This window comes from Schistocerca serialis, chromosome 11 (genome assembly GCF_023864345.2).
Source record: "Schistocerca serialis cubense isolate TAMUIC-IGC-003099 chromosome 11, iqSchSeri2.2, whole genome shotgun sequence".
In the NCBI taxonomy this organism is placed as follows: domain Eukaryota; kingdom Metazoa; phylum Arthropoda; class Insecta; order Orthoptera; family Acrididae; genus Schistocerca; species Schistocerca serialis.
Genome location: NC_064648.1, coordinates 164,415,143 through 164,438,538, shown reverse-complemented (window position 1 = coordinate 164,438,538; position 23,396 = coordinate 164,415,143). Strand labels below are relative to the sequence as shown.

The 23,396-nt window shown below is 54.0% G+C and overlaps 1 pseudogene; it reads right to left on the bottom strand.

Moving 5' to 3' along the window:
• The window catches only part of LOC126426584 (serine-rich adhesin for platelets-like), a 49,735-nt pseudogene that overhangs the window by 1,367 nt on the left and 24,972 nt on the right, over positions 1-23,396 (bottom strand).

Genomic DNA, 23,396 nt, shown 5'->3' with positions numbered 1-23,396 from the left:
ATGAGCGGTCCTCTGAAGTTGAGCTGCCCTCTCAAGTTGAGCTGTCCTCTCAATTTAAGCTGTCCTCTCAAGTTAAGCTGTCCTCTCAAGTTGAGCTGTCTTCTCAAATTGAGTTGTCCTCTCAAGTTGAGCTGTCCTCTCAAGTTGAGCTGTCCTCGCAAGCCGTGCTGTCCTCGCAAGTTGTGCTGTCATCGCAAGCCGTGCTGTCCACGCAAGCCGTGCTGTCCTCGCAAGCCGTGCTGTCCTCGCAAGCCGTGCTGTCCTCGCAAGCCGTGCTGTCCTCGCAAGCCGTGCTGTCCTCGCAAGCCGTGCTGTCCTCACAAGCTTTGCTGTCCTCGCAAGCTTTGCTGTCCTCGCAAGCTGTGCTGTCCTCGCAAGCTGTGCTGTCCTCGCAAGCTGTGCTGTCCTCGCAAGCTGTGCTGTCCTCGCAAGCTGTGCTGTCCTCGCTAGCTGTGCTGTTCTCGCAAGCCGTGCTGTCTTCGCAAGCCGTGCTGTCGTCGCAATCCGTGCTGTCCTCGAGAGCCGTGCTGTCCTTGCAAGCTTTGCTGTCGGTGCAAACTTTGCTGTTGGCGCAAGCTGTGCTGTCCGCCCAAGTTGTGCTGTCCTTGCAAGCTGTGCTGTCCTCTCAAGTTGTGCTGTCCCTTCAAGTTGTGCTGTCCCTTCAAGTTGAGCTGTCCTCTCAAGTTGTGCTGTCGTCTCAGGTTGAGCTGTCCTCTCAGGTTGAGCTGTCCTCTCAAGTTGAGCTGTCCTCTCAAGTTGAGCTGTCCTCTCAAGTTGAGCTGTCCTCTAAAATTTAGCTGTCCTCTCAAATTGACCTGTCTTCTCTAGTTAATCTGTCCTCTCTAGTTGAGCTGTCCTCTCTAGTTGAGCTGTCTTCCCTAGTTGAGCTGTCCTCTCTAGTTGAGCTGTCCTCTCTAGTCGAGCTGTCCTCTCTAGTTGAGCTGTCCTCTCTAGTTGAGCTGTCCTCTCTAGATGAGCTGTCCTCTCTACATGAGCGGTCCTCTGAAGTTGAGCTGCCCTCTCAAGTTGAGCTGTCCTCTCAATTTAAGCTGTCCTCTCAATTTAAGCTGTCCTCTCAAGTTAAGCTGTCCTCTCAGTTTGAGCTGTCTTCTCAAGTTGAGCTGTCCTCTCAAGTTGAGCTGTCCTCTCAAGTTGAGCTGTCCTCTCAAGTTGAGCTGTCCTCGCAAGCCGTGCTGTCCTCGCAAGTTGTGCTGTCATCGCAAGCTGTGCTGTCATCGCAAGCTGTGCTGTCCTCGCAAGCTGTGTTGTCCTCGCAAGCTGTGCTGTCCTCGCAAGCTGTGCTGTCCTCGCAAGCTGTGCTGTCCTCGCAAGCCGTGCTGTCCTCGCAAGCCGTGCTGTCCTCGCTAGCTGTGCTGTCCTCGCAAGCCGTGCTGTGCTCGGAAGCCGTGCTGTCCACGCAAGCTGTGCTGTCCTCGCAAGCCGTGCTGTCCTCGCAAGCCGTGCTGTCTTCACAAGCTTTGCTGTCCTCTCAAGCTTTGCTGTCCTCGCAAGCTGTGCTGTCCTCGCAAGCTGTGCTGTTCTCGCAAGCCGTGCTGTCGTCGCAAGCCGTGCTGTCGTCGCAATACGTGCTGTCGTCGCAATCCGTGCTGTCCTTGCAAGCTTTGCTGTCGGTGCAAGCTTTGCTGTTGGCGCAAGCTGTGCTGTCCGCCCAAGTTGTGCTGTCCTTGCAAGTTGTGCTGTCGTTGCAAGTTGTGCTGTTCTCTCAAGTTGTGCTGTCCCCTCAAGTTGAGCTGTCCTCTCAAGTTGAGCTGTCCTCTCAAGTTGAGCTGTCCTCTCAAGTCGAGCTGTCCTCTAAAGTTTAGCTGTCCTCTCAAGTTGAGCTGTCTTCTCTAGTTGATCTGTCCTCTCTAGTTGATCTGTCCTCTCTAGTTGAGCTGTCCTCTCTAGTTGAGCTGTCTTCCCTAGTTGAGCTGTCCTCTCTAGTTGAGCTGTCCTCTCTAGTTGAGCTGTCCTCTCTAGTTGAGCTGTCCTGTCTAGTTGAGCTGTCCTCTCTAGTTGAGCTGTTCTCTCACGTTGAGCTGTCCTCACAATTAGAGCTGTCCTCTCAAGTTGAGCTGTCCTCACAAGCAGTGCTGTCCTCGCAAGCTGTGCTGTCCTCGCAAGCTGTGCTGTCCTCGCAAACTGTGCTGTCCTCGCAAGCGTTGGTGTCCTCGCAAGTTATGCTTTCCTCTCAAGTAGTGCTGTCCTCTCAAGTTGGGCTGTCCTCTCAAGTTAAGCTGTCCTCTCAAGTTGAGCTGTCCTCTCAGGTTGAGCTGTCCTCTCAAGTTGATCTGTCCTCTCAAGTTGAGCTGTCCTCTCAAGTTCAGCTGTCCTCTCTAGTTGAGCTGTTCTCTCACGTTGAGCTGTCCTCACAAGTTGAGCTGTCCTCTCAAGTTGAGCTGTCCTCTCAAGTTGAGCTGTCCTCGCAAGCAGTGCTGTCCTCGCAAGCAGTGCTGTCCTCGCAAGCAGTGCTGTCCTTGCAAGCAGTGCTGTCCTTGCAAGCTGTGCTGTCCTTGCAAGCTGTGCTGTCCTCGCAAGCTGTGCTGTCCTCGCAAGCTGTGCTTTCCTTGCAAGCTGTGCAATCCTCGCAAGCTGTGCTGCCCTCGCAAGCTGTGCTGTCCTCGCAAGCTGTGCTGTCCTCGCAAGCTGTGCTGTCCTAGAAAGCCGTGCTGTCCAGGCAAGCTGTGCGGTCCTCGCAAGCGTTGCTGTCCTCGCAAGTGGTGCTTTCCTCTCAAGTAGTGCTGTCCTCGCAAGCTGTGCTGTCCTCGCAAGCTGTGCTGTCCTCGCAAGCTGTGCTGTCCTCGCAAGCTGTGCTGTCCTCGCAAGCTGTGCTGTCCTAGAAAGCCGTGCTGTCCTGGCAAGCTTTGCTGTCCTCGCAAGCGTTGCTGTCCTTGTAAGTTGTGCTTTCCTCTCGAGTAGTGCTGTCCTCTCCAGTTGAGCTGTCCTCTTAAGTTGAGCTGTCCTCTCAAGTTAAGCTGTCCTCTCAAGTTGAGGTGTCCTCTCAAGTTGACCTCTCCTTCAAGTTGAGCTGTCCTCTGATGTTGAGCTGTCCTCTCTAGATGAGCTGTCCTCTCTAGATGAGCTGTCCTCTCAAGTTGTGCTGTCCTCTCAAGTTGAGCTGTCCTCTCAAGTTGAGCTGTCCTCTCAAGTTGAGCTGTCCTCTCAAGTTGAGCCCTCCTCTCAAGTTAAGCTGTCCTCTCAAGTTGAGCTGTCCTCTCAAGTTGAGCTGTCCTCTCAACTTGAGCTGTCCTCTCAACGTGAGCTGTCCTCTTAACTTGAGCTGACCTCTCAAGTTGTGCTGTCCTCTCTAGTTGAGCTGTCCTCTCAACTTGAGCTGTCCTCTGAAGTTGAGCTGTCCTCTGAAGTTGAGCTGTCCTCTCAAGTTAAGCTGTCCTCTGAAGTTGAGCTGTCCTCTCAAGTTGAGATGTCCTCGCATGCTGTGCCGTCCACGCAAGCTGTGCCGTCCACGCAAGCTGTGCCGTCCTCGCAAGGTGTGCTGTCCTCGCAAGGTGTGCTGTCCCTGCAAGCTGTGCTGTCCCCGCAAGCTGTGCTGTCCCCGCAAGCTGTGCTGTCCCCGCAAGCTCTGCTGTCCCTGCAAGCTGTGCTGCTCTCGCAAGCTGTGCTGTCCCCGCAAGCTGTGCTGTCCCCGCAAGCTGTGCTGTCCCCGCAAGCTGTGCTGTCCCTGCAAGCTGTGCTGCTCTCGCAAGCTGTGTTGTCCTCGCAAGTCGTGCTGTCCACGCAAGCTGTGCTGTCCCCGCAAGCTGTGCTGTCCCCGCAAGCTGTGCTGTCCCTGCAAGCTGTGCTGCTCTCGCAAGCTGTGTTGTCCTCGCAAGTCGTGCTGTCCTCGCAAGCTGTGCTGTCCTCGCAAGCTGTGCTGTCCTCGCAAGCTGTGCTGTCCTCACAAGCTGTGCTGTCCTCGCAAGCTGTGCTGTCCTAGAAGCCGTGCTGTCCTGGCAAGCTTTGCTGTCCTCGCAAGCGTTGCTGTCCTTGTAAGTTGTGCTTTCCTCTCAAGTAGTGCTGTCCTCTCAAGTTGAGCTGTCCTCCTAAGTTGAGCTGTCCTCTCAAGTTAAGCTGTCCTCTCAGGTTGAGCTGTCCTCTCTAGATGAGCTGTCCTCTCCACATGAGCGGTCCTCTGAAGTTGAGCTGCCCTCTCAAGTTGAGCTGTCCTCTCAATTTAAGCTGTCCTCTCAAGTTAAGCTGTCCTCTCAAGTTGAGCTGTCTTCTCAAATTGAGTTGTCCTCTCAAGTTGAGCTGTCCTCTCAAGTTGAGCTGTCCTCGCAAGCCGTGCTGTCCTCGCAAGTTGTGCTGTCATCGCAAGCCGTGCTGTCCACGCAAGCCGTGCTGTCCTCGCAAGCCGTGCTGTCCTCGCAAGCCGTGCTGTCCTCGCAAGCCGTGCTGTCCTCGCAAGCCGTGCTGTCCTCGCAAGCCGTGCTGTCCTCACAAGCTTTGCTGTCCTCGCAAGCTTTGCTGTCCTCGCAAGCTGTGCTGTCCTCGCAAGCTGTGCTGTCCTCGCAAGCTGTGCTGTCCTCGCAAGCTGTGCTGTCCTCGCTAGCTGTGCTGTTCTCGCAAGCCGTGCTGTCTTCGCAAGCCGTGCTGTCGTCGCAATCCGTGCTGTCCTCGAGAGCCGTGCTGTCCTTGCAAGCTTTGCTGTAGGTGCAAGCTTTGCTGTTGGCGCAAGCTGTGCTGTCCGCCCAAGTTGTGCTGTCCTTGCAAGCTGTGCTGTCCTCTCAAGTTGTGCTGTCCCTTCAAGTTGTGCTGTCCCTTCAAGTTGAGCTGTCCTCTCAAGTTGTGCTGTCGTCTCAGGTTGAGCTGTCCTCTCAGGTTGAGCTGTCCTCTCAAGTTGAGCTGTCCTCTCAAGTTGAGCTGTCCTCTCAAGTTGAGCTGTCCTCTAAAATTTAGCTGTCCTCTCAAGTTGACCTGTCTTCTCTAGTTAATCTGTCCTCTCTAGTTGAGCTGTCCTCTCTAGTTGAGCTGTCTTCCCTAGTTGAGCTGTCCTCTCTAGTTGAGCTGTCCTCTCTAGTCGAGCTGTCCTCTCTAGTTGAGCTGTCCTCTCTAGTTGAGCTGTCCTCTCTAGATGAGCTGTCCTCTCTACATGAGCGGTCCTCTGAAGTTGAGCTGCCCTCTCAAGTTGAGCTGTCCTCTCAATTTAAGCTGTCCTCTCAATTTAAGCTGTCCTCTCAAGTTAAGCTGTCCTCTCAGTTTGAGCTGTCTTCTCAAGTTGAGCTGTCCTCTCAAGTTGAGCTGTCCTCTCAAGTTGAGCTGTCCTCTCAAGTTGAGCTGTCCTCGCAAGCCGTGCTGTCCTCGCAAGTTGTGCTGTCATCGCAAGCTGTGCTGTCATCGCAAGCTGTGCTGTCCTCGCAAGCTGTGTTGTCCTCGCAAGCTGTGCTGTCCTCGCAAGCTGTGCTGTCCTCGCAAGCTGTGCTGTCCTCGCAAGCCGTGCTGTCCTCGCAAGCCGTGCTGTCCTCGCTAGCTGTGCTGTCCTCGCAAGCCGTGCTGTACTCGGAAGCCGTGCTGTCCACGCAAGCTGTGCTGTCCTCGCAAGCCGTGCTGTCCTCACAAGCCGTGCTGTCTCCACAAGCTTTGCTGTCCTCACAAGCTTTGCTATCCTCGCAAGCTGTGCTGTCCTCGCAAGCTGTGCTGTTCTCGCAAGCCGTGCTGTCGTCGCAAGCCGTGCTGTCGTCGCAATCCGTGCTGTCGTCGCAATCCGTGCTGTCCTTGCAAGCTTTGCTGTCGGTGCAAGCTTTGCTGTTGGCGCAAGCTGTGCTGTCCGCCCAAGTTGTGCTGTCCTTGCAAGTTGTGCTGTCGTTGCAAGTTGTGCTGTTCTCTCAAGTTGTGCTGTCCCCTCAAGTTGAGCTGTCCTCTCAAGTCGAGCTGTCGTCTCAGGTTGAGCTGTCCTCTCAAGTTGAGCTGTGCTCTCAAGTTGAGCTGTCCTCTCAAGTCGAGCTGTCCTCTAAAGTTTAGCTGTCCTCTCAAGTTGAGCTGTCTTCTCTAGTTGATCTGTCCTCTCTAGTTGATCTGTCCTCTCTAGTTGAGCTGTCCTCTCTAGTTGAGCTGTCTTCCCTAGTTGAGCTGTCCTCTCTAGTTGAGCTGTCCTCTCTAGTTGAGCTGTCCTCTCTAGTTGAGCTGTCCTGTCTAGTTGAGCTGTCCTCTCTAGTTGAGCTGTTCTCTCACGTTGAGCTGTCCTCACAATTAGAGCTGTCCTCTCAAGTTGAGCTGTCCTCACAAGCAGTGCTGTCCTCGCAAGCTGTGCTGTCCTCGCAAGCTGTGCTGTCCTCGCAAACTGTGCTGTCCTCGCAAGTATTGGTGTCCTCGCAAGTTATGCTTTCCTCTCAAGTAGTGCTGTCCTCTCAAGTTGGGCTGTCCTCTCAAGTTAAGCTGTCCTCTCAAGTTGAGCTGTCCTCTCAGGTTGAGCTGTCCTCTCAAGTTGATCTGTCCTCTCAAGTTGAGCTGTCCTCTCAAGTTCAGCTGTCCTCTCAAGTTGAGCTGTTCTCTCAAGTTGAGCTGTCCTCACAAGCTGTGCTGACCTCGCAAGCCATGCTGTCCTTGCAAGCCGTGCTGTCCTCGCAAGCTGTGCTGTCCTCGCAAGCCGTGCTGACCTCGCAAGCCGTGATGTCCTCGCAAGCCGTGCTGTCCACGCAAGCCTTGCTGTCCACGAAAGCCGTGCTGTCCTCACAAGCTTTGTTGTCCTCAAAAGCTTTGCTGTCCTCGCAAGCTGTGCTGTCCTCGCAAGCTGTGCTGTTCTCGCAAGCCGTGCTGTCCTCGCAAGCCGTGCGTTCGTCGCAATCCGTGCTGTCCTCGCAAGCCGTGCTGTCCTTGCAAGCTTTGCTGTCGGTGCAAGCTTTGCTGTTGGCGCAAGCTGTGCTGTCCGCCCAAGTTGTGCTGTCCTTGCAAGTTGTGCTGTCCTCTCAAGTTGTGCCGTCCCCTCAAGTTGAGCTGTCGTCTCAGGTTGAACTGTCCTCTCAAGTTGAGCTGTCCTCTCAAGTTGAGCTGTCCTCTCAAGTTGATATGTCCTCTAAAGTTTAGCTGTCCTCTCAAGTTGAGCTGTCCTCTCAAGTTGAGCTGTCTTCTCTAGTTGATCTGTCCTCTATAGTTGAGCTGTCCTCTCTAGTTGAGTTGTCTTCCCTAGTTGAGCTGTCCTCTCTAGTTGAGCTGTCCTCTGTAGTTGAGCTGTCCTCTCTAGTTGAGCTGTCCTCTCTAGTTGAGCTGTTCTCTCACGTTGAGCTGTCCTCACAAGTAGAGCTGTCCTCTCAAGTTGAGCTTACCTCGCAAGAAGTGCTGTCCTCGCAAGCTGTGCTGTTCTCACAAACTGTGCTGTCCTCGCAAGCGTTGGTGTCCTCGCAAGTTATGCTTTCCTCTCAAGTAGTGCTGTCCTCTCAAGTTGAGCTGTCCTCTCAGGTTGAGCTGTCCTCTCAAGTTTAGCTGTCCTCTCAAGTTGAGCTGTCCTCTCAAGTTGAGCTGTCCTCTCAAGTTGAGCTGTCCGCGCAAGCTGTGCCGTCCACGCAAGCTGTGCCGTCCTCGCAAGCTGTGCCGTCCTCGCAAGCTGTGCCGTCCTCGCAAGGTGTGCTGTCCTCGCAAGCTGTGCTGTCCTCACAAGCTGTGCTGTCCTTGCAAGCTGTGCTGTCCTCGCAAGCTGTGCTGTCCCCGCAAACTGTGCTGTCCTCGCAAGCTGTGCTGTCCTTGAAAGCTGTGCTGTCCTCGCAAGCTGTGCTGTCCTCGCAAGCTGTGCTGTCCTCACAAGCTGTGCTGTCCTCGCAAGCTGTGCTGTCCTAGAAAACCATGCTGTCCCGGCAAGCTGTGCTGTCCTCGCAAGCTTTGCTGTCCTCGCAAGTTGTGCTTTCCTCTCAAGTAGTGCTGTCCTCTCAAGTTGAGCTGTCCTCTCAAGTTGAGCTGTCCTCTCAAGTTGAGCTGTCCTCTCAAGTTGAGCTGTCCTCTCAAGTTGAGCTGTCCTCTCAAGTTAAGCTGTCCTCTCAGGTTGAGCTGTCCTCTCAAGCTGAGCTGTCCTCTCAAGTTGAGCTGTCCTCTCAAGTTGAGCTGTCCTCTCAACTTGAGCTGTCCTCTCAACTTGAGCTGACCTCTCAAGTTGTGCTGTCCTCTCTAGTTGAGCTGTCCTCTCAACTTGAGCTGTCCTCTGAAGTTGAGCTGTCCTCTGAAGTTGAGCTGTCCTCTCAAGTTAAGCTGTCCTCTCACGTTGAGCTGTCCTCTCAAGTTGAGATGTCCTCTTATGTTGACCTCTCCTTCAAGTTGAGCAGTCCTCTGATGTTGAGCTGTCCTCTCTAGATGAGCTGTCCTCTCTAGATGAGCTGTCCTCTCAAGTTGAGCTGTCCTCTCAAGTTGAGCTGTCCTCTCAAGCTGAGCTGTCCTCTCAACTTGAGCTGTCCTCTCAACTTGAGCTGACCTCTCAAGTTGTGCTGTCCTCTCTAGTTGAGCTGTCCTCTCAACTTGAGCTGTCCTCTGAAGTTGAGCTGTCCTCTGAAGTTGAGCTGTCCCCTGAAGTTGAGCTGTCCTCTCAAGTTAAGCTGTCCTCTCACGTTGAGCTGTCCTCTCAAGTTGAGATGTCCTCTTATGTTGACCTCTCCTTCAAGTTGAGCAGTCCTCTGATGTTGAGCTGTCCTCTCTAGATGAGCTGTCCTCTCTAGATGAGCTGTCCTCTCAAGTTGAGCTGGCCTCTCAAGTTGAGCTGTCCTCCCAAGTTAAGCTGTCCTCTCAAGTTAAGCTGTCCTCTCAAGTTGAGCTGTCCTCACAAGTTGAGCTGTCCTCTCAAGTTGAGCTGTCCTCTCAAGTTGACCACTCCTTCAAGTTGAGCTGTCCTCTGATGTTGAGCTGTCCTCTCTAGATGAGCTGTCCTCTCAAGTTGAACTGTCCTCTCAAGTTGAGCTGTCCTCTAAAGCTGTCCTCTCTAGATGAGCTGTCCTCTCTACATGAGCTGTCCTCTCTACATGAGCTGTCCTCTCAAGTTGAGCTGCCCTCTCAAGTTGAGCTGTCCTCTCAAGTTGAGCTGTCCTCTCAAGTTAAGCTGTCCTCTCAAGTTGAGCTGTCCTCTCAAGTTGAGCTGTCTTCTCAAGTTGAGCTGTCCTCTCAAGTTGAGCTGTCCTCTCAAGTTGAGCTGTCCTCGCAAGCCGTGCTGTCCTCGCAAGTTGTGCTGTCCTCGCAAGCTGCGCTGTCCTCGCAAGCCGTGCTGTCCTTGCAAGCGGTGCTGTCCTTGCAAGCCGTGCTGTCCTCGCAAGTTGTGCTGTCCTCGCAAGTTGTTCTGTCCTCTCAAGTTGAACTGTCCTCTCAACTTGAGCTGACCTCTCAAGTTGTGCTGTCCTCTCAAGTTGAGCGGTCCTCTCAACTTGAGCTGTCCTCTGAAGTTGAGCTGTCCTCCGAAGTTGAGCTGTCCTCTCAAGTTGAGCTGTCCTCTCAAGTTGAGATGTCCTCTCAAGTTGACCTCTCCTTCAAGTTGAGCTGTCCTCTGATGTTGAGCTGTGCTCTCTAGATGAGCTGTCCTCTCTAGATGAGCTGTCCTCTCTAGATGAGCTGTCCTCTCTAGATGAGCTGTCCTCTCTAGATGAGCTGTCCTCTCTAGATGAGCTGTCCTCTCAAGTTGAGCTGTCCTCTCAAGTTGAGCTGTCCTCTCAAGTTGAGCTGTCCTCTCAAGTTGAGCTGTCCTCTCAAGTTGAGCTGTCCTCTCAAGTTGAGCTGTCCTCTCAAGTTGAGCTGTCCTCTCAAGTTGAGCTGTCTTCTCAAGTTGAGCTGTCCTCTCAAGTTGAGCTGTCCTCTCGAGTTGAGCTGTCCTCTCGAGTTGAGCTGTCCTCTCAAGTTGAGCTGTCCTCTCAAGTTGAGCTGTCCTCTCAAGTTGAGCTGTCCTCTCAAGTTGAGCTGTCCTCTCAAGTTGAGCTGTCCTCTCAAGTTGAGCTGTCCTCTCAAGTTGAGCTGTCCTCTCAAGTTGTGCTGTCCTCTCAAGTTGAGCTGTCCTCTCAAGTTGAGCTGTCCTCTCAAGTTGAGCTGTCCTCTCAAGTTGAGCTGTCCTCTCAAGTTGAGCTGTCCTCTCAAGTTGAGCTGTCCTCTCAAGTTGAGCTGTATTTGCAAGCCGTGCTGTCCTCGCAAGTTGTGCTGTCATCGCAAGCCGTGCTGTCCTCGCAAGTTGTGCCGTCCTCGCAAGCTGTGCTGTCCTCACAAGCTGTGCTCTCCTCGCAAGCTGTGCTCTCCTCGCAAGCTGTGCTGTCCTCGCAAGCCGTGCTGACCTCGCAAGCTGTGCTGTCCTCGCAAGCCGTGCTGTCCGCACAAGCCGTGCTGTCCTCGGAAGCCGTGCTGTCCACGCAAGCCTAGCTGTCCTCGCAAGCCGTGCTGTCCTCACAAGCTTTGCTGACCTCACAAGCTTTGCTGTCCTCGCAAGCTTTGCTGTCCTCGCAAGTTGTGCTGTCCTCGCAAGTTGTGCTGTCCTCTCAAGTTGAGCTGTCCTTTCAAGTTGAGCTGCTCTCGCAAGCTGTGCTGTCCTTTAAGCCGTGCTGTCCTCGCAAGAAGTGCTGTCGTCGCAATCTGTGCTGTCGTCGCAATCTGTGCTGTCGTCGCAATCTGTGCTGTCGTCGCAATCTGTGCTGTCGTCGCAATCTGTGCTGTCGTCGCAATCTGTGCTGTCCTCGCAAGCCGTGCTGTCCTTGCAAGCTTTGCTGTTGGTGCAAGCTTTGCTGTCGGCGCAAGCAGTGCTGTCCCCCCAAGTTGTGCTGTCCTCACAAGTTGTGCTGTCCTCACAAGTTGTGCTGTCCTCGCAAGTTGTGCTGTCCTCGCAAGTTGTGCTGTCCTCGCAAGTTGTGCTGTCCTCGCAAGTTGTGCTGTCCTCTCAAGTTGTGCTGTCCTCTCAAGTTGAGCTGTCCTCTCAACTTGAGCTGTCGTCTCAGGTTGAGCTGTCCTTTTAAGTTGAGCTGTCCTCTCAAGTTGAGCTGTCTTCTCAAGTTGAGCTGTCCACTCAAGTTGAGCTGTCATCTAAAGTTGAGCTGTCCTCTCAAGTTGAGCTGTCTTCTCTAGTTGATCTGTCCTCTCTAGTTCAGCTCTCTTCTCTACTTGAGCTGTCTTCCCTAGTTGAGCTGTCCTCTCTAGTTGAGCTGTCCTCTCTAGTTGAGCTGTCCTCTCTAGTTGAGCTGTCCTCTCTAGTTGAGCTGTTCTCTCACGTTGAGCTGTCCTCACAAGTTGAGCTGTCCTCTCAAGTTGAGCTGTCCTCTCAAGTTGAGCTGTCCTCGCAAGCAGTGCTGTCCTCGCAAGCAGTGCTGTCCTCGCAAGCAGTGCTGTCCTTGCAAGCAGTGCTGTCCTTGCAAGCTGTGCTGTCCTTGCAAGCTGTGCTGTCCTCGCAAGCTGTGCTGTCCTCGCAAGCTGTGCTGTCCTCGCAAGCTGTGCTGTCCTCGCAAGCTGTGCTGCCCTCGCAAGCTGTGCTGTCCTCGCAAGCTGTGCTGTCCTCGCAAGCTGTGCTGTCCTAGAAAGCCGTGCTGTCCAGGCAAGCTGTGCGGTCCTCGCAAGCGTTGCTGTCCTCGCAAGTGGTGCTTTCCTCTCAAGTGGTGCTGTCCTCGCAAGCTGTGCTGTCCTCGCAAGCTGTGCTGTCCTCGCAAGCTGTGCTGTCCTCGCAAGCTGTGCTGTCCTCGCAAGCTGTGCTGTCCTCGCAAGCTGTGCTGTCCTCGCAAGCTGTGCTGTCCTCGCAAGCTGTGCTGTCCTCGCAAGCTGTGCTGTCCTAGAAAGCCGTGCTGTCCTGGCAAGCTTTGCTGTCCTCGCAAGCGTTGCTGTCCTTGTAAGTTGTGCTTTCCTCTCGAGTAGTGCTGTCCTCTTTAGTTGAGCTGTCCTCTTAAGTTGAACTGTCCTCTCAAGTTAAGCTGTCCTCTCAAGTTGAGATGTCCTCTCAAGTTGACCTCTCCTTCAAGTTGAGCTGTCCTCTGATGTTGAGCTGTCCTCTCTAGATGAGCTGTCCTCTCTAGATGAGCTGTCCTCTCAAGTTGAGCTGTCCTCTCAAGTTGAGCTGTCCTCTCAAGTTGAGCTGTCCTCTCAAGTTGAGCTGTCCTCTCAAGTTGAGCTGTCCTCTCAAGTTGAGCTGTCCTCTCAAGTTGAGCTGTCCTCGCAATCTGTGCTGTCCTCGCAATCTGTGCTGACCCCGCAAGGTGTGCTGTCCCCGCAAGCTGTGCTGTCCCCGCAAGCTGTGCTGTCCCCGCAAGCTGTGCTGTCCCCGCAAGCTGTGCTGTCCCCGCAAGCTGTGCTGTCCCCGCAAGCTGTGCTGTCCTCGCAATCTGTGCTGTCCCCGCAAGGTGTGCTGTCCCCGCAAGCTGTGCTGTCCCTGCAAGCTGTGCTGTCCCCGCAAGCTGTGCTGTCCCCGCAAGCTGTGCTGTCCCCGCAAGCTGTGCTGTCCCCGCAAGCTGTGCTGTCCTCGCAAGCTGTGCTGTCCTCGCAAGCTGTGCTGTCCTCGCAAGCTGTGCTGTCCTCGCAAGCTGTGCTGTCCTCGCAAGCTGTGCTGTCCTCGCAAGCTGTGCTGTCCTCGCAAGCTGTGCTGTCCTCGCAAGCTGTGCTGTCCTCGCAATCTGTGCTGTCCGCCCAAGTTGTGCTGTCCTCGCAAGTTGTGCTCTCCTCGCAAGTTGTGCTGTCCTCGCAAGTTGTGCTGTCCTCTCAAGATGTGCTGTCCTCTCAAGTTGAGCTGTCCTCTCAAGTTGAGCTGTCCTCTCAAGTTGAGCTGTCGTCTCAGCTTGAGCTGTCCTCTCAAGTTGAGCTGTCGTCTCAGGTTGAGCTGTCCTCTCAAGTTGAGCTGTCCTCTCAAGTTGAGCTGTCTTCTCTAGTTGATCTGTCCTCTCTAGTTGATCTGTCCTCTCTAGTTGATCTGTCCTCTCTAGTTGAGCTGTCCTCCCTAGTTGAGCTGTATTCCCTAGTTGAGCTGTCCTCTCTAGTTGAGCTGTCCTCTCCAGTTGAGCTGTCCTCTCTAGTTGAGCTGTCCTCTCTAGTTGAGCTGTCCTCTCTAGTTGAGCTGTTCTCTCACGTTGAGCTGTCCTCACAAGTTGAGCTGTCCTCTCAAGATGAGCTGTCCTCGCAAGGAGTGCTGTCCTCACAAGCTGTGCTGTCCTCGCAAGCTGTGCTGTCCTCGCAAGCTGTGCTGTCCTCGCAAGCTGTGCTGTCCTCGCAAGCTGTGCTGTCCTCGCAAGCTGTGCTGTCCTCGCAAGCTGTGCTGTCCTCGCAAGCTGTGCTGTCCTCGCAAGCTGTGCTGTCCTCGCAAGCTGTGCTGTCCTCGCAAGCTGTGCTGTCCTTGCAAGCTGTGCTGCCCTCGCAAGCTGTGGTGTCCTCGCAAGCTGTGCTGTCCTCGCAAGCTTTGCTGTCCTAGAAAGCCGTGCTGTCCTGGCAAGCTGTGCTGTCCTCCCAAGCGTTGCTGTCCTCGCAAGTTGTGCTTTCCTCTCAAGTAGTGCTGTCCTCTCATGTTGAGCTGTCCTCTCAAGTTGAGCTGTCTTCTCTAGTTGATCTGTCCTCTCTAGTTGAGCTGTCCTCTCTAGTTGAGCTGTCTTCCCTAGTTGAGCTGTCCTCTCTAGTTGAGCTGTCCTCTCTAGTTGAGCTGTCCTCTCTAGTTGAGCTGTCCTCTCTAGTTGAGCTGTCCTCTCTAGTTGAGCTGTCCTCTCACGTTGAGCTGTCCTCACAATTAGAGCTGTCCTCTCAAGTTGAGCTGTCCTCACAAGCAGTGCTGTCCTCGCAAGCTGTGCTGTCCTCGCAAACTGTGCTGTCCTCGCAAGCGTTGGTGTCCTCGCAAGTTATGCTTTCCTCTCAAGTAGTGCTTTCCTCTCAAGTAGTGCTGTCCTCTCAAGTTGGGCTGTCCTCTCAAGTTAAGCTGTCCTCTCAAGTTGAGCTGTCCTCTCAAGTTGATCTGTCCTCTCAAGTTGAGCTGTCCTCTCAAGTTGAGCTGTCCTCTCAAGTTGAGCTGTTCTCTCAAGTTGAGCTGTCCTCGCAAGCTGTGCTGACCTCGCAAGCCGTGCTGTCCTTGCAAGCTGTGCTGTCCTCGCAAGCTGTGCTGTCCTCGCAAGCCGTGCTGACCTCGCAAGCCGTGCTGACCTCGCAAGCCGTGATGTCCTCGCAAGACGTGCTGTCCACGCAAGCCTTGCTGTCCACGAAAGCCGTGCTGTCCTCCCAAGCTTTGCTGTCCTCACAAGCTTTGCTGTCCTCGCAAGCTGTGCTGTCCTCGCAAGCTGTGCTGTTCTCGCAAGCCGTGCTGTCCTCGCAAGCCGTGCTGTCGTCGCAATCCGTGCTGTCGTCGCAATCCGTGCTGTCCTCGCAAGCCGTGCTGTCCTTGCAAGCTTTGCTGTCGGTGCAAGCTTTGCTGTTGGCGCAAGCTGTGCTGTCCGCCCAAGCTGTGCTGTCCACCCAAGTTGTGCTGTCCTTGCAAGTTGTGCTGTCCTTGCAAGTTGTGCTGTCCTTGCAAGTTGTGCTGTCCTCTCAAGTTGTGCCGTCCCCTCAAGTTGAGCTGTCGTCTCAGGTTGAACTGTCCTCTCAAGTTGAGCTGTCCTCTCAAGTTGAGCTGTCCTCTCAAGTTGATATGTCCTCTAAAGTTTAGCTGTCCTCTCAAGTTGAGCTGTCCTCTCAAGTTGAGCTGTCTTCTCTAGTTGATCTGTCCTCTCTAGTTGAGCTGTCCTCTCTAGTTGAGCTGTCTTCCCTAGTTGAGCTGTCCTCCCTAGTTGAGCTGTCTTCCCTAGTTGAGCTGTCCTCTCTAGTTGAGCTGTCCTCTCTAGTTGAGCTGTCCTCTCTAGTTGAGCTGTTCTCTCACGTTGAGCTGTCCTCACAAGTAGAGCTGTCCTCTCAAGTTGAGCTGTCCTCGCAAGAAGTGCTGTCCTCGCAAGCTGTGCTGTTCTCGCAAACTGTGCTGTCCTCGCAAGCGTTGGTGTCCTCGCAAGTTATGCTTTCCTCTCAAGTAGTGCTGTCCTCTCAAGTTGGGCTGTCCTCTCAAGTTGGGCTGTCCTCTCAAGTTGAGCTGTCCTCTCAAGTTGAGCTGTCCTCTCAGGTTGAGCTGTCCTCTCAAGTTGAGCTGTCCTCTCAAGTTAAGCTGTCCTCTCAGGTTGAGCTGTCCTCTCAAGCTGAGCTGTCCTCTCAACTTGAGCTGTCCTCTCAACTTGAGCTGTCCTCTGAAGTTGAGCTGTCCTCTGAAGTTGAGCTGTCCTCTGAAGTTGAGCTGTCCTCTGAAGTTGAGCTGTCCTCCGAAGTTGAGCTGTCCTCTCAAGTTAATCTGTCCTCTCACGTTGAGCTGTCCTCTCAAGTTGAGATGTCCTCTTATGTTGACCTCTCCTTCAAGTTGAGCAGTCCTCTGATGTTGAGCTGTCCTCTCTAGATGAGCTGTCCTCTCTAGATGAGCTGTCCTCTCAAGTTGAGCTGTCCTCCCAAGTTAAGCTGTCCTCTCAAGTTGAGCTGTCCTCACAAGTTGAGCTGTCCTCTCAAGTTGAGCTGTCCTCTCAAGTTGACCTCTCCTTCAAGTTGAGCTGTCCTCTGATGTTGAGCTGTCCTCTCTAGATGAGCTGTCCTCTCAAGTTGAGCTGTCCTCTCAAGTTGAGCTGCCCTCTCAAGTTGAGCTTTCCTCTCAAGTTGAGCTGTCCTCTCAAGTTAAGCTGTCCTCTCAAGTTTAGCTGTCCTCTCAAGTTGAGCTGTCCTCTCAAGTTGAGCTGTCCTCTCAAGTTGAGCTGTCCGCACAAGCTGTGCCGTCCACGCAAGGTGTGCTGTCCTCGCAAGCTGTGCTGTAGTCACAAGCTGTGCTGTCCTCGCAAGCTGTGCTGTCCTTGCAAGCTGTGCTGTCCTTGCAAGCTGTGCTGTCCTCGCAAGCTGTGCTGTCCTCGCAAGCTGTGCTGTCCCCGCAAGCTGTGCTGTCCCCGCAAGCTGTGCTATCCTTGAAAGCTGTGCTGTCCTCGCAAGCTGTGCTGTCCTCGCAAGCTGTGCTGTCCTCACAAGCTGTGCTGTCCTCGCAAGCTGTGCTGTCCTAGAAAGCCGTGCAGTCCCGGCAAGCTGTGCTGTCCTCGCAACCTTTGCTGTCCTCGCAAGTTGTGCTTTCCTCTCAAGTTGTGCTTTCCTCTCAAGTAGTGCTGTCCTCTCAAGTAGTGCTGTCCTCTCAAGTAGTGCTGTCCTCTCAAGTTGAGCTGTCCTCTCAAGTTGAGCTGTCCTCTCAAGTTGAGCTGTCCTCTCAGGTTGAGCTGTCCTCTCAAGCTGAGCTGTCCTCTCAAGCTGAGCTGTCCTCTCAAGTTGAGCTGTCCTCTCAAGTTGAGCTGTCCTCTCAAGTTGAGCTGTCCTCTCAACTTGAGCTGTCCTCTCAACTTGAGCTGTCCTCTCAACTTGAGCTGTCCTCTCAACTTGAGCTGCCCTCTGAAGTTGAGCTGTCCTCTCAAGTTAAGCTGTCCTCTCAAGTTGAGCTGTCCTCTCAAGTTGAGCTGTCCTCTCAAGTTGAGCTGTCCTCTCAAGTTGAGCTGTCCTCTCAAGTTGAGCTGTCCTCCCAAGTTAAGCTGTCCTCTCAAGTTGAGCTGTCCTCACAAGTTGAGCTGTCCTCTCAAGTTGAGCTGTCCTCTCAAGTTGACCTCTCCTTCAAGTTGAGCTGCCCTCTGATGTTGAGCTGTCCTCTCTAGATGAGCTGTCCTCTCAAGTTGAGCTGTCCTCTCAAGTTGAGCTGTCCTCTCAAGCTGTCTTCTCTAGATGAGCTGTCCTCTCTACATGAGCTGTCCTCTCAAGTTGAGCTGCCCTCTCAAGTTGATCTGTCCTCTCAAGTTAAGCTGTCCTCTCAAGTTGAGCTGTCCTCTCAAGTTGAGCTGTCTTCTCAAGTTGAGCTGTCCTCTCAAGTTGAGCTGTCCTCGCAAGCCGTGCTGTCCTCGCAAGTTGTGCTGTCCTCGCAAGCTGTGCTGTCCTTGCAAGCCGTGCTGTCCTTGCAAGCGGTGCTGTCCTTGCAAGCCGTGCTGTCCTCGCGAGATGTGCTGTCCTCGCAAGTTGTGCTGTCCTCTCAAGTTGAGCTGTCCTCTCAAGTTGAGCTGTCCTCTCAACTTGAGCTGACCTCTCAAGTTGTGCTGTTCTCTCTAGTTGAGCTGTCCTCTCAACTTGAGCTGTCCTCTGAAGTTGAGCTGTCCTCTGAAGTTGAGCTGTCATCTCAAGTTAAGCTGTCCTCTCAAGTTGAGATGTCCTCTCAAGTTGACCTCTCCTTCAAGTTGAGCTGTCCTCTGATGTTGAGCTGTGCTCTCTAGATGAGCTGTCCTCTCTAGATGAGCTGTCCTCTCTAGATGAGCTGTCCTCTCTAGATGAGCTGTCCTCTCTAGATGAGCTGTCCTCTCTAGATGAGCTGTCCTCTCTAGATGAGCTGTCCTCTCTAGATGAGCTGTCGTCTCTAGATGAGCTGTCCTCTCTAGATGATCTGTCCTCTCAAGTTGAGCTGTCCTCTCAAGTTGAGCTGTCCTCTCAAGTTGAGCTGTCCTCTCAAGTTGAGCTGTCCTCTCAAGTTGAGCTGTCCTCTCAAGTTGAGCTGTCCTCTCAAGTTGAGCTGTCCTCTCAAGTTGAGCTGTGCTAAGTTGAGCTGTCCTCTCAAGTTGAGCTGTCCTCTCAAGTTGAGCTGTCCTCTCAAGTTGAGCTGTCCTCTCAAGTTGAGCTGTCCTCTCAAGTTGAGCTGTCCTCTCAAGTTGAGCTGTCCTCTCAAGTTGAGCTGTCCTCTCAAGTTGAGCTGTCCTCTCAAGTTGAGCTGTCCTCTCAACTTGAGCTGTCCTCTCAACTTGAGCTGACCTCTCAAGTTGTGCTGTCCTCTCAACTTGAGCTGTCCTCTGAAGTTGAGCTCTCCTCTGAAGTTGAGCTGTCCTCTGAAGTTGAGCTGTCCTCTGAAGTTGAGCTGTCCTCTGAAGTTCAGCTGTCCTCTGAAGTTGAGCTGTCCTCTGAAGTTGAGATGTCCTCTGAAGTTGAGATGTCCTCTCAAGTTAAGCTACCCTCTCAAGTTGACCTGTCCTCTCAAGTTGAGATGTCCTCTCAAGTTGACCTCTTCTTCAAGTTGAGCTGTCCTCTGATGTTGAGCTGTCCTCTCTAGATGAGCTGTCCTCTCTAGATGAGCTGTCCTCTCTACATGAGCTGTCCTCTCAAGTTGAGCTGTCCTCTCAAGTTGAGCTGTCCTCTCAAGTTGAGCTGTCCTCTCAAGTTGAGCTGTCCTCTCAAGTTAAGCTGTCCTCTCAAGTTGAGCTGTCCTCTCAAGTTGAGCTGTCCTCTCAAGTTGAGCTGTCCTCTCAAGTTGAGCTGTCCTCTCAAGTTGAGCTGTCCTCTTAAGTTGAGCTGTCCTCCCAAGATGAGCTGTCCTCTCAAGTTGAGCTGTCCTCTCAACTTGAGCTGTCCTCTCTAGTTGAGCTGTCCTCTCAACTTGAGCTGTCCTCTGAAGTTGAGCTGTCCTCTCAAGTTGAGCTGTCCTCTCAAGTTGAGCTGTCCTCTCAAGTTGAGCTGTCCTCTCAAGTTGAGCTGTCCTCTCAAGTTGAGCTGTCGTCTCAAGTTGAGCTGTCCTCTCAAGTTGAGCTGTATTCGCAAGCCGTGCTGTCCTCGCAAGTTGTGCTGTCATCGCAAGCTGTGCTGTCTTCGAAAGCTGTGCTGTCCTCGCAAGCTGTGCTGTCCTCACAAGCTGTGCTGTCCTCGCAAGCTGTGCTGTCCTCGCAAGCTGTGCTCTCCTCGCAAGCTGTGCTGTCCTCGCAAGCCGTGCTGTCCTTGCAAGCTGTGCTGCCCTCGCAAGCTGTGCTGTCCTCGCAAGCCGTGCTGTCCTCACAAGCCGTGCTGTCCTTGGAAGCCGTGCTGTCCACGTAAGCCTTGCTGTCCTCGCAAGCCTTGCTGTCCTCGCAAGCCGTGCTGTCCTCACAAGCTTTGCTGACCACACAAGCTTTGCTGTCCTCGCAAGTTGTGCTGTCCTCGCAAGTTGTGCTGTCCTCTCAAGTTGTGCTGTCCTCTCAAGTTGAGCTGTCCTCTCAAGTTGAGCTGCTCTCGCAAGCTGTGCTGTCCTTTAAGCCGTGCTGTCCTTGCAAGCTGTGCTGACCTCGCAAGCTGTGCTGTCCTCGCAAGCCGTGCTGTCCTCACACGCCGTGCTGTCCTCGCAAGCCGTGCTGTCCTCACAAGCTTTGCTGACCACACAAGCTTTGCTGTCCTCGCAAGCTTTGCTGTCCTCGCAAGTTGTGCTGTCCTCGCAAGTTGTGCTGTCCTCGCAAGTTGTGCTGTCTTCTCTAGTTGATCTGTCCTTTCTAGTTCAGCTGTCTTCTCTACTTGAGCTGTCTTCCCTAGTTGAGCTGTCCTCTCTAGTTGAGCTGTCCTCACTAGTTGAGCTGTTCTCTCACGTTGAGCTGTCCTCACAAGTTGAGCTGTCCTCACAAGTTGAGCTGTCCTCTCAAGTTGAGCTGTCCTCGCAAGCAGTACTGTCCTTGCAAGCAGTGCTGTCCTCGCAAGCTGTGCTGTCCTCGCAAGCTGTGCTGTCCTCGCAAGCTGTGCTGCCCTCGCAAGCTGTGCTGTCCTCGCAAGCTGTGCTGTCCTCGCAAGCTGTGCTGTCCTCGCAAGTTGTGCTGTCCTCGCAAGTTGTGCTGTCTTCTCTAGTTGATCTGTCCTCTCTAGTTCAGCTGTCTTCTCTACTTGAGCTGTCTTCCCTAGTTGAGCTGTCCTCTCTAGTTGAGCTGTCCTCTCTAGTTGAGCTGTCGTCACTAGTTGAGCTGTTCTCTCACGTTGAGCTGTCCTCACAAGTTGGGCTGCCCTCTCAAGTTGGGCTGTCCTCTCAAGTTGAGCTGTCCTCTCAAGTTGAGCTGTCCTCTCAGGTTGAGCTGTCCTCTCAAGTCGAGCTGTCCTCTCAAGTTGACCTGTCCTCGCAAGTTGTGCCGTCCACGCAAGCTGTGCCGTCCTCGCATGGTGTGCTGTCCTTGCAAGCTGTGCTGTCCTCGCAAGCTGTGCTGTCCTCGCAAGCTGTGCTGTCCTCGCAAACTGTGCTGTCTTCGCAAGCTGTGCTGTCTTCGCAAGCTGTGCTGTCTTCGCAAGCTGTGCTGTCCTCGCAAGCTGTGCTGTCTTCGCAAGCTGTGCTGTCCTCGCAAGCTGTGCTGCCCTCGCAAGCTGTGCTCTCCTCGCAAGCTGTGCTGTCCTCGCAAGCTGTGCTGTCCTCGCAAGCTGTGCTGTCCTCGCAAGCTGTGCTGTCCTCGCAAGCTGTGCTGTCTTCGAAAGCTGTGCTGTCCTCGCAAGCTGTGCTGTCCTCACAAGCTGTGCTGTCCTCGCAAGCTGTGCTGTCCTCGCAAGCTGTGCTCTCCTCGCAAGCTGTGCTGTCCTCGCAAGCCGTGCTGTCCTTGCAAGCTGTGCTGACCTCGCAAGCTGTGCTGTCCTCGCAAGCCGTGCTGTCCTCACAAGCCGTGCTGTCCTTGGAAGCCGTGCTGTCCACGTAAGCCTTGCTGTCCTCGCAAGCCTTGCTGTCCTCGCAAGCCGTGCTGTCCTCACAAGCTTTGCTGACCACACAAGCTTTGCTGTCCTCGCAAGTTGTGCTGTCCTCGCAAGTTGTGCTGTCCTCTCAAGTTGTGCTGTCCTCTCAAGTTGAGCTGTCCTCTCAAGTTGAGCTGCTCTCGCAAGCTGTGCTGTCCTTTAAGCCGTGCTGTCCTTGCAAGCTGTGCTGACCTCGCAAGCTGTGCTGTCCTCGCAAGCCGTGCTGTCCTCACACGCCGTGCTGTCCTCGCAAGCCGTGCTGTCCTCACAAGCTTTGCTGACCACACAAGCTTTGCTGTCCTCGCAAGCTTTGCTGTCCTCGCAAGTTGTGCTGTCCTCGCAAGTTGTGCTGTCCTCGCAAGTTGTGCTGTCTTCTCTAGTTGATCTGTCCTTTCTAGTTCAGCTGTCTTCTCTACTTGAGCTGTCTTCCCTAGTTGAGCTGTCCTCTCTAGTTGAGCTGTCCTCACTAGTTGAGCTGTTCTCTCACGTTGAGCTGTCCTCACAAGTTGAGCTGTCCTCACAAGTTGAGCTGTCCTCTCAAGTTGAGCTGTCCTCGCAAGCAGTACTGTCCTTGCAAGCAGTGCTGTCCTCGCAAGCTGTGCTGTCCTCGCAAGCTGTGCTGTCCTCGCAAGCTGTGCTGCCCTCGCAAGCTGTGCTGTCCTCGCAAGCTGTGCTGTCCTCGCAAGCTGTGCTGTCCTCGCAAGTTGTGCTGTCCTCGCAAGTTGTGCTGTCTTCTCTAGTTGATCTGTCCTCTCTAGTTCAGCTGTCTTCTCTACTTGAGCTGTCTTCCCTAGTTGAGCTGTCCTCTCTAGTTGAGCTGTCCTCTCTAGTTGAGCTGTCGTCACTAGTTGAGCTGTTCTCTCACGTTGAGCTGTCCTCACAAGTTGGGCTGCCCTCTCAAGTTGGGCTGTCCTCTCAAGTTGAGCTGTCCTCTCAAGTTGAGCTGTCCTCTCAGGTTGAGCTGTCCTCTCAAGTCGAGCTGTCCTCTCAAGTTGACCTGTCCTCGCAAGTTGTGCCGTCCACGCAAGCTGTGCCGTCCTCGCATGGTGTGCTGTCCTTGCAAGCTGTGCTGTCCTCGCAAGCTGTGCTGTCCTCGCAAGCTGTGCTGTCCTCGCAAACTGTGCTGTCTTCGCAAGCTGTGCTGTCTTCGCAAGCTGTGCTGTCTTCGCAAGCTGTGCTGTCCTCGCAAGCTGTGCTGTCTTCGCAAGCTGTGCTGTCCTCGCAAGCTGTGCTGCCCTCGCAAGCTGTGCTCTCCTCGCAAGCTGTGCTGTCCTCGCAAGCTGTGCTGTCCTCGCAAGCTGTGCTGTCCTCGCAAGCTGTGCTGTCCTCGCAAGCTGTGTTGTCCTCGCAAGCTGTGCTGTCCTCGCAAGCTGTGCTGTCCTCGCAAGCTGTGCTGTCCTCGCAAGCTGTGCTGTCCTAGAAAGCCGTGCTGTCCTGGCAAGCTTTGCTGTCCTCGCAAGCATTGCTGTCCTTGTAAGTTGTGCTTTCCTCTCGAGTAGTGCTGTCCTCTCCAGTTGAGCTGTCCTCTCAGGTTGAGCTTCCCTCTCAAGTTGAGCTCTCCTCTCAAGTTAAGCTGTCCTCTCAAGTTGAGCTGTCCTCTCAAGTTGAGCTGTCCTCTCAACTTGAGCTGTCCTCTCAACTTGAGCTGACCTCTCAAGTTGTGCTGACCTCTCAAGTTGTGCTGTCCTCTCAACTTGAGCTGTCCTCTGAAGTTGAGCTGTCCTCTGAAGTTGAGCTGTCCTCTCAAGTTAAGCTGTCCTCTCAAGTTGAGATGTCCTCTCTAGTTGACCTCTCCTTCAAGTTGAGCTGTCCTCTGATGTTGAGCTTTCCTCTCTAGATGAGCTGTCCTCTCTAGATGAGCTGTCCTCTCAAGTTGAGCTGTCCTCTCAAGTTGAGCTGTCCTCTCAAGTTGAGCTGTCCTCGCAATCTGTGCTGTCCCCGCAAGGTGTGCTGTCCCCGCAAGGTGTGCTGTCCCCGCAAGGTGTGCTGTCCCCGCAAGGTGTGCTGTCCCCGCAAGGTGTGCTGTCCCCGCAAGGTGTGCTGTCCCCGCAAGGTGTGCTGTCCCCGCAAGGTGTGCTGTCCCCACAAGCTGTGCTGTCCCCGCAAGCTGTGCTGTCCCCGCAAGCTGTGCTGTCCCCGCAAGCTGTGCTGTCCTCGAAAGCTGTGCTGTCCCCGCAAGCTGTGCTGTCCTCGCAATCTGTGCTGTCCCCGCAAGTTGTGCTGTCCCTGCAAGCTGTGCTGTCCCCGCAAGCTGTGCTGTCCCCGCAAGCTGTGCTGTCCCCGCAAGCTCTGCTGTCCCCGCAAGCTGTGCTGTCCCCGCAAGCTGTGCTGTCCCCGCAAGCTGTGCTGTCCCCGCAAGCTGTGCTGTCCCCGCAAGCCGTGCTGTCCCTGCAAGCTGTGCTGCTCTCGCAAGCTGTGTTGTCCTCGCAAGTCGTGCTGTCCTCGCAAGCCGTGCTGTCGTCGCAATCCGTGCTGTCCTCGCAAGCCGTGCTGTCCTTGCAAGCTTTGCTGTCGGTGCAAGCTTTGCTGTCGGCGCAAGCTGTGCTGTCCGCCCAAGTTGTGCTGTCCTCGCAAGATGTGCTGTCCTCTCAAGTTGAGCTGTCCTCTCAAGTTGAGCTGTCGTCTCAGGTTGAGCTGTCCTCTCAAGTTGAGCTGTCCTCTCAAGTTGAGCTGTCCTCTCAAGTTGAGCTGTCCTCTCAAGTTAAGCTGTCCTCTCAAGTTGAGCTGTCCTCTAAAGTTGAGCTGTCCTCTCAAGTTGAGCTGTCTTCTCTAGTTGATATGTCTTCTCTAGTTGATCTGTCCTCTCTAGTTGAGCTGTCCTCCCTAGTTGGGCTGTATTCCCTAGTTGAGCTGTCCTGTCTAGTTGAGCTGTCCTCTCCAGTTGAACTGTCCTCTCTAGTTGAGCTGTCCTCTCTAGTTGAGCTGTTCTCTCACGTTGAGCTGTCCTCACAAGTTGATCTGTCCTCTCTAGTTGAGCTGTCCTCCCTAGTTGAGCT